The sequence below is a fragment of the Microcebus murinus genome, chromosome 15, assembly GCF_040939455.1.
Source record: "Microcebus murinus isolate Inina chromosome 15, M.murinus_Inina_mat1.0, whole genome shotgun sequence".
Classification (NCBI taxonomy): domain Eukaryota; kingdom Metazoa; phylum Chordata; class Mammalia; order Primates; family Cheirogaleidae; genus Microcebus; species Microcebus murinus.
In genome coordinates, this window is record NC_134118.1 from 75,146,692 (window position 1) to 75,159,599 (window position 12,908).

General features: G+C 55.6%; 2 protein-coding genes across 3 annotated transcripts in view; one reads left to right on the forward strand and one right to left on the reverse strand.

Moving 5' to 3' along the window:
• CBR4 (carbonyl reductase 4) overlaps window positions 1–2,867 on the forward strand; it is a 95,505-nt gene extending 92,638 nt beyond the window's left edge. Inside the window, exon 6 of the transcript XR_012923281.1 lies at window positions 934–2,867. The gene's annotated coding sequence lies outside the window, so the exon portion shown is untranslated. The remainder of the gene's footprint in view (window positions 1–933) is intronic.
• The window catches only part of PALLD (palladin, cytoskeletal associated protein), a 203,976-nt gene that overhangs the window by 56,539 nt on the left and 134,529 nt on the right, over window positions 1–12,908 (reverse strand). The window lies entirely within an intron of this gene.

The following is a 12,908-nucleotide window of genomic DNA, read 5'->3' on the forward strand; positions in this document are numbered from 1 at the left end:
AATAAAAACGCTGCAAAATCTAGAAATGCCTTTCAAAGGAAGAAAACTTTACAGCAGAGCACGCACAGCTGCAGTACTGAGCTTATTTCACTGTACTTTATCTTTTCCTAAACACGCGACGCCTACTGCACATGCACCTGGGTTTCACGGCTGCTCTGTGAGATGAAGCACGGCAGGTGGCCCTCCAGTTAGGGAAGTGGCAGGCAGCCGGCACAGCCTCCCTCAGGTGAGGACACTAGGTGAGAATTTCCTTCACTGCAAGGCTTCATCTTCTAAGTAACAGAACTAAAAAGTCATTTCCAACAAGAATACAGATAAAAGAAATACACGTTCCACATCAGGTTCCAGCAAGGGCGACTTCTGCAGGGTGGGGGTGAGCCCCTGCTGGGAAGCCGCCCGTGCAGCAGGGCGACCTCCCGGGAACGCAGCCTCACCGTGTGGGCGTGTGCACGCGTGTGCCCGTGCACGCGACTAGATACGGTGGTGCCAGCGCGCCGTACATCTTCAAGTTTAAATACGATAAGATCGTGTCTAAGGACCGCCGTCCTGAATTCCTAAGGTAAAAATGGTACGGAGCATACCTTTCACCCCTGGCTCGTCCTTTTAGGTGTGATCTCCTCTCTTGATTGTGGCCTCTAGCCACCTCAAGAGCACAAAGCAGCTCATACCAGGGAACCAAGATCAGTAAGTATTTTTGTAGCTAGTATCTTCTGAATAAGACAGGATTAACGTAACTGTTTTAAGTCTGGAAACAAAATTTACTAGTTATTTTTTTTTTCTTGCTGTGGACATGTGTTGATCCCTAAAACACAAAAGATCCCCAGAATTTACAAAGATGCCAAAATCAGCCAGAAGACATTACGGTCATTCATGATGTATGTTGACGTGTTGATGACACCGTAGAGACTAAACCTTTTCTTTTCTGCCTTTCAGGAGCATCCTGCCGCCACCTTTCAAGCCATCCATCGCTGTGCAGTGGCAGGGGGACATGAGGGCACTGGAGACTTGGGACCGCCAGGAGCCAGCGTCCTCGCCGAGTCCTGGAGTCCTTCCCCTGGCTCGCTACCCTCGGCCAGTGCGGCCGGAGGGGTCTCTCTCCGTCCTCGGAGGGCAGGTCTGCACGGAGCTGTCCGCCTAGCCCGAGGGTGAAGTGTCAGTGAGTGCTCGGCCCGGCCACACCTCCCCATCTCCTCTCCACTGCTCAGTTTCTCTCTCCACTGGTCACCTCGCGTCTACCCCACAGTGCTCACTGCGACACCCCCGCTCGTCTCTGTCTCTCTCCCACTCTCTGCCCCATTGCCCAGAGTCCGAGCCCCACGAGAGAGGGGTTCCGTGCTGACAGTCGCGGCCGCGGTTCAGGACACAGCAGGTGCTCATCAAACGCGCCCCTCGCCAGGACTGCAGGTGGCGCTGCGTCTGGTGGGCGCTACGCTGGGCAGCGGTGTCCGGACGCGGGAGGGCGGAGGCGGCCGTGCAGAGCACGCGTGGCCAAGGCCCGTGTGCGCCCGGTTCACCCCTCCAGACCCATCGCGCCGCCCAAGAGGGCCCTGCCCACGGCGAGGGGACCACACCCCAGTGGTGGCCGGTCCCACGGCCCTCGGTGTGCAGCTCCCACCCGACCTCGAAAACTTAGTTCAAAAACATTCTGTGTGTGAAATGGTCTCGTTACTAGTTTTTATATCACCCACTTGTTAAAACGCTACTTTAACTACACTGGGTTAAGCAAAACATATTGTTAAAATCAATTTCACTCATTTTCTCTTCCCTTTTTAATGCGACCAGCAGAAGACACAAACTGCATTCGTGGCAGTTCACGCGGCGTCTCCGCCCGAGGGTCCCTGGAGGCCTCCTTCTGGAAGTCCCCCCTTCTCACAAGGGTTGGGGTGTCTTGGTCCCACTGAGACGCCCTGAGCAGGGCTCACCGCGGAGCTGGGACTCGGAGGACCTGGTCTCTCACGGGATAGTGGTCACGGATCTGCCCACGAGTGGCCCAACGCTGTCCTCTAATTTCCCACTCGTCGTCTCCCTTACTTGCTGACTCCCCCCGGCGAGCAACAGCTAATGACTCTAAGACTGCCTTTCCCAGCCGTCCCAGCCCAAGGCGTTCGGGCATGGTGGGTGCCGTCAGGACAGACGAGGGACCGCGTCCTCCGCGCACTCTCCTCCAGGCGCCAGGCAGACGCCGCTCCACACGGGCCCATCCCACCCAGCGGGGCCGCACCACTGGCGCCGCCCGCACGCGGGGAGGAAGCCTCGACTGCGCAGACGGCGGGCTGTGGGGCAGGCGTGCGTCTGCGCTCTCTCTCACGGGAAACACAGCGCCAGTGTTGGGTCGCGCGACAGAGCAAAAACGTGGCAACGTGTCGACAAAAGGAGGGAAGAGCAATCACCAAAGCCACACAGCGAGAGCTCAGTAAGCGTGAGCAGCCGCCGCCCCGTTCCACTGGTCAATCAGCCGTTCATCCGTGAACCGTGTGCTGACCTGCAGATGGTAGGTACACTGGGGACCACGTCAGGTGCGCGTGGATTCTGCCCTAGGCACCACGGTAGCCTGGGGGGAGGGAGAGGCAGACAGCGCACACGCACGCGCGCGTGCGCACACACACACACACACGGCTTCTCCTGCGTGCACAAGCTGGTGGGGACGGTGGGAGGGTCCAGGGTCCTGAGACTGAAACGTCAGAGTTCTAGCTCTTGCATAAATCTTGGATCGACATAGAGAGGGAAAAACACATTACTGGCTAAACCAGAAAAATGTGTCCCAGACGTCTGCGGAGGTTGCACAGTGAGGCGGTGAGTGAGGCTGGAGACGGGCCTTGTGTCAGCCTCCCGCGTGGGAGGCTGCAGGTCCGAGAGGTGGCGGCTGTGCCGTGAGGGTCCCAGAGCCCGGTCTCCCGCCGAGCCCTGTCCGGCTGCCCCTGGGCATGAGGTGGGGGGAGGTGGCCGCCGTCCGCCCGCCTCCGTCAGGGCAAGTCCCGGGGCCCGAGCCCCGCTATATATAGCAGGGGACTTGCATAAGAGCGCTGTTACAAAAGGGCAGTGGAGAGGGAGAGAGGACGCCAGCTGAATGTTTTCCACCAAAGCTCATTTTAGCAGATGCATTTTCTCTGCTTCCTCGATAACGGTGCACCAGGCCTGTCCCCGGTGCCTGTGGACCCACAGTGGTGTCTGTGCTGGGCACCTGTGACCCTGACAGGTACACCGCACTCATGCCCGCCCTTCATTTCATGTGTCACGCCCCCCCCCCCCCTGCCATTCGCCCTGGGGGCTGCGGAGGAGGCCACGGTGACTTAGACTGAATCCACAAAGTATCTGGGATAATGTTGGAAAGGAATGTTCTAAGCTCAGCAGGATGGGTGACTCACACATAGCTGTTCAGTCTATCTTAAGATAGAAATACTTTACAGTTTGTGATTGTTCCAAAGTAGAGCTTTCTTGTCCCAGCAGATCTCTCACACGCTGTGCTGCCCAGGGGCGCCTAGCTTCTGTTGAATTTGTGTCTGTCTGTCTACGTTCCGTGGCCGTGACGTCATGCAACAGTGACGGGGTGCTGCGTGTGGTCTTCCCCAGGGCAGGTGGTTTGCCTGTCGTCCTGGAGTCCCTCCCAGCCCACGTTTGTCCTGGTGTGCGGATCCGTGCTGGGACAGCAGATTACTGACAGGGTCCCCCCGAGTGCTAATAGCTAACACGGAAGGCTCCCTCGAGCTTTGCTCCATGCCCTTTATAGGTAATGACTCGTTTCTGGATCCCCATTTTAAGGATGAAGACACAGGTTCAGAAAGGTTAAGTGACCAAGAGCTGCGCTCTGTCAGACGCTGCTGGGACCCTCTCCCTCCTCGGTCAACGCAGGTCACCAACCCTGCTTCCCGGGTCAGCACCTGGGGGTCAGCCCCGCCCGGCCCCGCCCCACCCCCATCTCGCCCCAAGCCCACCGAGCCCTGCCCTCCCCCTGCACAATCCCATGTGCCCTTCTCCCCCTTGTAGCCCAGAGTCCCCAAACCCACGTCTCATCTGTGGCTCTGACTCCTGCCTCCAGCAGCCTCTGCCTTCTCTTGGGATAACTTCCAGACTCCTCACCTGGCCCCCCAGGTGGCCGCCTGGCCGGGGCCCCTTCTCCCCTCCCCCGCCCCTCCCCGCCAGGCGCCACCCTCCCGGGAAATGCGGGTCTCCATCTCCCACCGGATGCGGGTGCCAGCGTCACCCCCAGCAGAGGCCCTTCCTCTGCTCCCACACCCCGAGAGGCCCCCAGTCCCCACCCCCCACCCCCAGTGCCACCCTTCACAGCATCTGCCACGAGAGCTCTCGCCCGCATCTTCCGTCTGGTCTCTGATCATCCTAGAACATGGACCTCGAGGGCCTTCTCTGGCCTCGGCACAGCGAGAACCCGGAGGCGGCGCAGCCCCGGGAGAGGAGCGATGGCACTGGTGGACGGAGCACCCGGGACCCGCTGGCGCCCTCCCGTGGGGCCTTTCTGGATCCACTGGGTCACCCGCACAGTAACCTGCACCACATGTTTTAAGGCCAAAACGTCTATAGAAAGGAACCTTCACGCGCACACGGGACACGCCAGCGGCTGTGCGGGCTGTGTGCGAGATGTCGCGTGTCCGGCTCTCCCAGCTCTGCCGTCCCGGGTCCCCTCCCCACCACTGATGAGCTGCCCACGACTTTGCCCCGGCAGGGACGGCACTGTGGTCTCTCTCTCGTTTCTCCTGAAATGGCTAACGCTGTGAAAACTGATTACATCAGTCCTAAAAAGCTTGCCATTTTTGCAAACTTTAACAGTGAGTGAAAAATCAATATTGCCAAAAACTGAGGCAGGAAAGAAGGTGATTCCAGCTCAAAGTCCTGCTACCCGCTGACATCAACCCTAAATATTCTAAATACGGTACATGTTTCCTGATACGCACATCTAGAAAGCTTCATAGGGGGTTAGGAGAAATAGCACCCACCTGCTTAAGTAATCTAAAAGCCCCCAAAACAGAATAAATCCAATTATCATGGGTGAAGGCGAAGGTTAATGCCTCTTGCAAAAGAACCAAAAATTCAAACTTAAGGAGCAATTGCAAACTCTCGTAAGGTATCACTAAGCTTTTGCTCTTGTTTTCATTCGGCTCTCTTGCCCACCCCTCGGTGAATCTGACAGACGTGAATTTGATTCAGCCTCTACCGCACACTGGGCCCTGGGATCTACTACACGCAGGAAACAAACCTGGCAGCGGCGGCAGCGGCGGACGCAGCCCTGCCTCCACGAAGCCACACGGAGCCCCACGTGGCCACAAACAGAAGTGAGAGCACCTGCCCGAGTCGGGGGAGCACGGCTGGATCTGCCCCCTGGCTCTTTACCAGGTAACTTACCCAGCCTCCCACCGGAGCAGCACTGAGCGTCTGACGACCGGCGCCGGGTGGCCGGGGGTGGGCGTGCCGTGCTGGTGAGGGTCCAGGTGGCGTCTGTCTCTGACTCTCTCTGCAGGGCGGGCGGTGCCCAAACGCCCGACAGCGACAGACAGCGGGGCGCAGTGCAGCGCCAGCGCGGCCGGCGCCCCCCAGGACTGGGCTGAGCGGGCTCCTCCTTCCCTGCCTCCGTGTCCGGGTGTCCGGGAGAGCTCGCCACGCGCTGGGAGTCCTGACGGGCAGGGCTGGCCCCGCACCACGCTGCTCTGCTGGGCGGGGCCGCTGTTTAGGGTTGTCATCAGCCGACGTGCTTAGCAGAGCCAATTTATTTTTGGAAAAAAACTTCTAGCATTAATGGCTTTTGATGGACTTCTTATTCAAGTGCTAAGGTGTGGGTCTTTCGATGGAAACAGGTGTGAAATGAATGCAGAAAACCCGCAAGAGACTGGACCACTGTCCTATTAATCCACTGGACGGCTTTGTCCCGCCTCGCTCGTTCCCTTCACACGCTTAGGCCACGTCTGACGTCTGTGGCCACGGGGGAGACGCACGCATCCCAGCGACGGAGAACATGAACGCAAGCCGGACCGCGGAGCCACTGTCCCCAAGGCAGACAACAGACGCGGCACGTCCGCGGGCTGGAGACGGGCGGGGGGACGGGGACGGGAGAGAGGACACGAGTGGGACAGAGGCGGGGACAGGGACAACAGGAGCCGAGCCCACGCTGCCCGCCTGGCCGCCCCCTCACTCTCTCACCCTGCGTGTGCCAGGCGCCGGGCGGGGCTGGGGTCGCTCTCGCTGGGCAGCGGCGGCAGAAGCCCGTGTTCCGCACGGCACTCCACGCCTCCGAGCCCGGCCCCGGCGAGCACGCCACGCTGGAAACGAGAGTCCCAGGCGCCGTGTCCTTAGAAATCCCGCGAGTGACAGAGACTGGCTTCCCCGCGGCAGACGGGGCTGTTTCCGGGCTTTTCGGCAGGTGAGCGGCGTGTGGAGCCGCACAGGGGACGTTCGAGGGGCGGGGAGTCGCGCGGCCCAGACGCGGCATGAAGTATGCAGGCCGCCTGCTAGCCAGGGAGGCGCTGTCCCCTTACGGCCTACATTCCTGGCGGGGTCGCAGCCCAGGGAGCCTCAGCTCTCTCGCCCAAGGCGGCCGGTGCAGGCCTGGAGGCCCCCCACCCCCGGACTCCTCGGCCGTGGCAGGGCACTCCGCTCGGGGACCAGGCAGATGAAGTGTCCTGGCCGCGTGCTCCCACGAGCCTTGCCCGCTGGTAGACGGCCCTTCATTTCCCAGTTTCCCTCAAGTATGAGGGAGCCTTAAGAGCATTTACTGCTTTTTTAAATTAAACGAATACACGGAACAGCCAGGGAGGAGCGGTACTCGTTCACGCCACAGTTTAGCAAGTTCATCCGTGAGGATCTGTAACAAGACAGAATAAACAGGCCCAGGAGCTCTCTTCTCACGGGGAGGGCCTGGGGGGCAGGCCGGCCCGGCCTTGCCTCCGTCACCCCAGCCCTGCGGTCGGCACGCGCGGTCTGGGCCCGTCGCTGTGTCCGCCCACCCCGCCAGGCCCCGGGGCTCGCCGCTCCAGAAACGCGATCGTGACGCCTGCCCGTGAGACTCCTCCTGAAGCGTAGGTGAGACCGTGAACGCGAGGGTCTGGTGTTGAGCCTGGCAAGGACTTGGGTCTGCTCTCTCTTTCTTTCGATGCTGGTAAGATACGAACATCAACTGTAGCTTTAGACTGAAAGGCTTCTCAAGCTCTCAGAATCTAGTGGAGAATTCAATTCAGACTTTAAAAAAGCAGACATTAAGTTCTCCCCAGATCTGTCGATGATGCATCGTTGCTACAGAGACTCTCACAGGCCAAAACACACACCTGCCCGTCTCTTCCTTTCTCTTCGCTGGAGCGCTACAGAGAGCAGCCCTCTCCTGCTGGAGCGCGCACAGTGAAGGAAGATCTGATCCGGCTCCTTTGAAAAGCAAACAACGCAACACCCCAACCCTTAACATAACCCCGACTCTTTAAAAGAAAGCTGAGCTTGCAGGAGGGGCCGTGGCGGCCTGGAGCCCTGGAGCCCCGGAGCCCTCCGGAGCCCGCCGCAGCCCTCCGGAGCCCGCCGCAGCCCCGCTCTCCAGGGGCGGCTCACCTCCTCCTCTGATGCCGTCGGAGGCCAAGGAACGTCAAAGACAAAGCCGCCTCCCTCCCTGCCGCAGCACCGGAACAGGGTGCGCCCAAGAGTCTGCAGCGCACTGGGGCCGACTGACGTTCCGAAGCCAGTGGCTCTCGTGGTAGGGACTGAGTCAGCGCATCCTGCTTTAAGGCAGAAAATTCTCCCAGCCAGGAAGGGAGAGTTGCAAAACACCCTCCCCTCCCACCTTCGCCGACTGTCCTGAGTGCTCCTCCACTGCATTTTAGGGGAAGGTCACCTTGTGTCTGCAGTGAACTCGGAAGTCAATCACACTACGCAAGTGCAGAGAATCAGTGACTTAAAGTTACTTCTTTCCTGATATAAGAGCTCCAAGCAGCTACTGGCATTGATAAAGTTTAAAAACGAAGTATATTCACCAAGCTCAATCACCTTGTTACTTTGCAGAAGACTCTGATTCAGGATAATGAGTGAGTATGAAGTATATTCTGCCAATCTCAGCTTTCCTATCAACCATGCGAGACACAGAAGGAAAGCAGCTTCTACAGTTAGGGTTTGAATTCTACCAGTACTGAGAGCTCAGCTCAAGTTAGCATAGTTCTGAGTTGGCAATTTCCCTCTTTTGCTTTCAGTACTGTCTCCTTCCACGTGAGTGCGCTTGCATTTTTCTTCAAATCATTTTATCAGTGATGGCGTGAGCAGCCTTCTTTTAAGAGGAAAAACAATGCGGAGTGCCCTGTGTCTAAGTCAGGGGCAGCTCGCTGGGCCGCCGGCCAGGGACGGCTCTTGCTCACAGCCCCGTTCCCAGCCACCGGCCACGAGAATCGGGGCCCTGGTCTCTGAGTCACACAAACTCACAGTCACCGAGCCCTCTGGGCTCAGTGTCCTCACTAGCAAAGTGAGTATAATAGGCTAAAAGTCTAGCTTCAAAATTGTGAGTCTGTTGTTCGGTGACAAATAATCCTGAATGCCACTCACAGGGACACAGGAGGTGTGAGGGTCAGTTCTGCGGCCAGCGAGCTGTCCCGTCATATTCCTGGGACTTAGTTTCTTCCCAATTTTTTCCCAGAGGAATAAGTGTTCATTGTGGGAAATCCAAGGATAAGAAAGTAAAAGTAATAGGGCAATAAAGCGAAAGATTTCCCCCATAACCACGATCCCCACACTCCCCCACTCCCCAGGGAAAGCTACTGTTAGGATTTTGGAGCTGTCTTTCCAGAAACCTTACCATGCAAATGTAAACACATGTAACACACGTGTTTTTACATGTGTGGGCCTCTGTTCACGGAAATCGGATTAAGCAGATGCACTTTCTCCTTCATGATCTTTTATCTTTCAACGTGTCATAAATACCCTTCCCTGACAGCACACGAAGATATATGTCATGCTTTTTGACAGCCTTGTGATATTCCATAGCAGATATGCTGTTCCTCATCAATGACAGACACGCTCTCCCCAGGAGTGCACCAGCACACGCGGTGTGGCGCTGCGGGTCCTCGTGCAATGCGTACTGCATACTTGAGTTTTCTGTGGGAAAACTTTCTAGAAATGAAACTGTTGGGCCTGACAGTCTGTGAATTTGAAATTTTAATGGGTACAGCTTTGAGTTCTCTCCCCTTTCAGTTAGCCCGCTGACTGCAGGTCTTCTCTTATTGTGCAAGTATTAAAACTCGGTTTTGTTCTGGTCCTAACATGTTCAGATTCACGTTGTTTTCTTGGTAACGCTGCTAAGCACAACTGAGAGTACCAGACTGCTGACCCCCGGCAGAGGGGGAGAGACGACGGCGTGTGACCCTGACAGTGGTGTGGGGGCCGCGCCGCACTCGGAGGGCCACTGCTGCTCAGAACCACCTGCAATTCTCACAATAACTCGCAATTCGGGACCACTACCTTAGCCTCAGCTGTGATTCAGAGGAGTCTGAATGACAATGAGTCACCCTAATCACTGTGACAAATCATTTTCCTGTTCCATCTCACTGCAGGGACCTGCAGTGACTGCAGGCTCTTAAACCACTTCGGTACGAGTGTTGGCTACAGTCAACAGCCACGGATGAACGCACACAGCCCAGCGTGGACTACAGGCGACGGCCACAGATGAATGCGCACAGCCTGGTGTCGACTGTAGCCAACAGCCATGATATGACTTTTCTAATTTTTCTTTTATTAAAATAAAATTGTGAACATTTAAAAATAATGTAATGAAAACGTATGTGTCTATGTTACCTATTCTGATTTACATTCCGAGTAAAGCCGCCTGGGAAGTGAAACGAGCTTTCAGTGCTTTCAAGCTTTCCTCGTCACACAAGAGCGAGACGGACGCATCGTCAACGCGCAGCACAGACCCCCGTGCGACTGCGAGTGCGGCTGCGGGCCAGGCGTCGCGGCCGGTGAGCGCGGGACAGAAGTGGCTAACAGGTCACCTGCACACAGCAAGCCACAAAGTCCCACCTGATGCCTCCCGGTGCCCCTCCTGCCCCGCACCTCCTCTCCCTCACACAGCAGGTGTTCAAGACTCACGCGAGGCAGCTGCAAAGTAACTCCACGCCTTCCTCACCTTATAAAGGGAACTCTGTCGATCAGAAGCCCCTGGTGCTGATTCTAACGATGTCTTATGTGTCATTTACGGCCTCACGCCGATGACAGTCGCCAGGTACCGATAGCTGCTTAAATTACACACGTCGAAGGGACATACTTAGCTTGCAGTTATCCAAGTCACAAAGCAAACGTGAGAAAGCGAATGACACACCGACTGGGACGCTCATCCTGGCTGTGCACGGCAGACCTGCAGAACACTCCATACGTCTTCTGTTCTGAATCTCATACGTGAGAATGGAAACAGCGAAGTGCGCGGCGGGTGTGGAACTGAACAAGCGTACGAATTAGTAGTTACATGCACATAGCTCGTCACGTTAGAGAAGAAAATCTGCTAATGAAATGGCCGAAAGGCGTTCAGTATGGGAAAGAAGAAAAAGGAGCAAAGAAGGATCTAGAATGACTACTTACTAACCAAACTACAGGAGGAGGAGGCCTCATTCACTCAGACCACATAAATGTGAAATCTGCGATACTTCTGAGAGATTTCACTAGCAACTAACAAGGGGGCTTCTCGAATAAATCGAAGGTGTAAAGGCTGGCAAGAAGACCGCTCAAGACAAACTACTTCCAAGCTCTTGGGAAGCACACAGCACATTATTATCTAGAACCATGGCTTTGCTTCCTGCCAATACTTTCTTAGTCTTGACTAGCCAAGTTCTTTGTATGAATAAATTTTACTTTTTACACAAAGTTTTATGATTCTGGAGTCTTTTAAATTCATAACAACCTGTCTCGCAGGTACAGTTGTCCCTCCGTACCTGCAGGGGACTGGTGCCAGACCCACATGGACATCAGAATCCAAGGATGCTGATGTCCCTCATATACTGTGACACGGTGTAGCATGTGCGTGTGACCCGCCCATCCCCCTGTGCACACGTGACCCGCACATCCTACACACCTTAGACCATCTCTACATTACCTGTAATACCTGGTACAATGTGAATACTATATAAATAGTTGTTATCCTATATTTTAAAATGTGTATTATTTTTATTGTTGTACTGTTATTTTTTCCCTAGTATTTTTTATCTGCAGTTGGTTGAATCCAAGGATGCGGAGCCTGGGGGTGTGGAGCCTGCCCTAGGGAGGCCTGACCATGACCTAGACAGGGGCCGTTATGGAAAAACAAAAGGTGTCAATACGATTTGAGATGAGTGTGTCCTAATGTTGCTTGTCAAAGCGTCTGGAAAGATCTCTCAAGTGACAGAGACAGGAAATGCGATGACCAGTCTGCTGCCGTGCCTCCACTGTTTTCTTGTTTGCTGCGGCACTCTGGGAGTGGCGGGCAGGGCCTTCCGCAGCCGACAGAGTGTGGCTCAACCTCCTCCACCCGGCGCCTCCCAGCTGCCCGCCCTCCTCCACCCACACCCCTTCCCTGCGCCCCTGCACAAGCAGCCTGGGGCCTCCACCCGGCTCCAGCCTCCACCAGACCTCTCTCCTGTTGGGTCTCGGTTCTCTCCTGAAGCTTCTGCCGGCTCCGCTGGGCAGAGCCGGTCGCGCCCTCCTCTGAGGACTCTACTGTTTTCACCCCTGGAACTGATGGGTCGGACCGTTCTGCGCCTGGGCTCTGCCCTGCCCTAAACCGGGGCCTGGTGAACGCCTCGCTCATTCAGGGGAATGCTGAGCACAGAACACACTGAGTCAACGTTTGCCGAGTACATGAATCACCCTGGATTTGTCTGCTAGCTTTCTAGAGCATTTGGAAAGACTTCCAAGTATGCCTTAAATAATAACTTTTTAACAGTTGGAATTCATCCTTTACTTATTAGGAAGTTGGCAGGGAGGACACGCTGTGGGATGTTATCGTCCAATTTCCTGTTGCACAACTTTCTTCCACCTCATATATTCTAATAAATCTTAGATAAAATGAGATGGCAGCTGTGGGCAAATGACTTTTGAGGAGAGGCTGAGACTTAGAGCCAGAAAAGCTCTGTGTCGGCCACTCTGAAATCAGCAAATTCTTCCACTTCTCAAAGCTCGCTTGTTTTTCCTTTGACATGTGTGTGTGCACGCAAGTGTGGGTATTAACAGCGCCGTTAAATATTTACTGAATAAATGAATAAAGTCGTCCATCTGGACTTGGGCAGAGAAAGGTCGATCAAGCGCAGCCTTTATTTCTGGGCGCATTCAATCCTGGCTTTTAATTTTTTAAATGTGATCTGGCTATTGTTTTCTAGAGGAATGTGCCCAAAACGGAACAAAACAGAAAACAGACCGGTCGAGGTGGCTCATGCCTGTAATCCTAGCATTCTGGGAGGCCGAGGCGGGCAGATAGCTCGAGGTCAGGAGTTCGAAACCAGCCTGAGCAAGAGCCAGACCTCCCCACCCCCCGTCTCTACTAAAAATAGAAAGAAATTAATTGGCCAACTAATATATATAGAAAAAAATCAGCCGGGCATGGTGGCGCATGCCTATAGTCCCAGCTACTCGGGAGGCTGAGGCAGGAGGATCGCTTGAGCCCAGGAGTTTGAGGTTGCTGTGAGCTAGGCTGACGCCACGGCACTCACTCTAGCCTGGGCAACAAAGTGTGACTCTGTCTCAAAAAAAAAAAAAAACAAACAACAAAACAGAAAACAAACTCTTCGCCAAAGCTCTTCGACTTGAGCAGCCGATGTGTCGCCTTCCTCCTGGGCGGTCACTCCCGGGAGGTGACACCACAGAAAGCATCAGGCTTACTGGCTAAGGGAGGGACAGCCACGTTCTCCTTCTCTGGCCCGCTGAAATGCAAGCACCCCTGACTCCCGCTCCGCCAGCGTCCCCGGTAGGCGTGCCGC